Raw genomic sequence first — 649 nt, 5'->3', positions numbered from 1 at the left:
TGTATGGTTATTCTCATTTTTCACATGAGATAACCTACCCTTTGAGATATTGGGGAGAGTAGCCCCAAGTCACAGGGATGAGTTGAAACACGGGGATTTGGGCGGGGATCTCACTCTTTGTAACTAAGCACTTATGGGGAGGAAGGAGACATAAGGTACAAAAACAAAACCATATCCGGTTCCCACCCACTTACTATTCCTTTCTATAATTAAGAGGTTCTAAATTAAAACAGATGTGACTTCTCAGCTACCAGACACCCGTCTACCAACCGATTTATGTCACTCCCAGCGTCGCGAGTGTCAGGGACCACTTGAAGAGCTTGGACGAGAGGCTGTTTCAGCTCAGGGAGCTGTCACCGTCTTTCCCCTTTGCAAAGGGAAACAGCCTGATAGGGGAAAACGGAGGGAGTACTACTATTTTCAAATCTTCCAGGGCCAGAGCAGTCAAATTTTACCACTAGTTCTTGAGACACGAAGGAAATGAAACTGGGAGACGGCACATAAAAACCGCCGCAGACATTCAGAGCTTTAAGACGGAGGAAGGACGCAGGCGTAGTGCGCGCTTCCGGGCCACAGCACGCGCGCGCGCGCGCACACACACACACACACACACACTGCCCCCACCACCACCACCACCACAGCCCCACCA

Source organism: Bos indicus x Bos taurus, chromosome 4 (assembly GCF_003369695.1).
Source record: "Bos indicus x Bos taurus breed Angus x Brahman F1 hybrid chromosome 4, Bos_hybrid_MaternalHap_v2.0, whole genome shotgun sequence".
Taxonomy (NCBI): domain Eukaryota; kingdom Metazoa; phylum Chordata; class Mammalia; order Artiodactyla; family Bovidae; genus Bos; species Bos indicus x Bos taurus.
Note: the sequence above shows the minus strand (reverse complement) of the source record.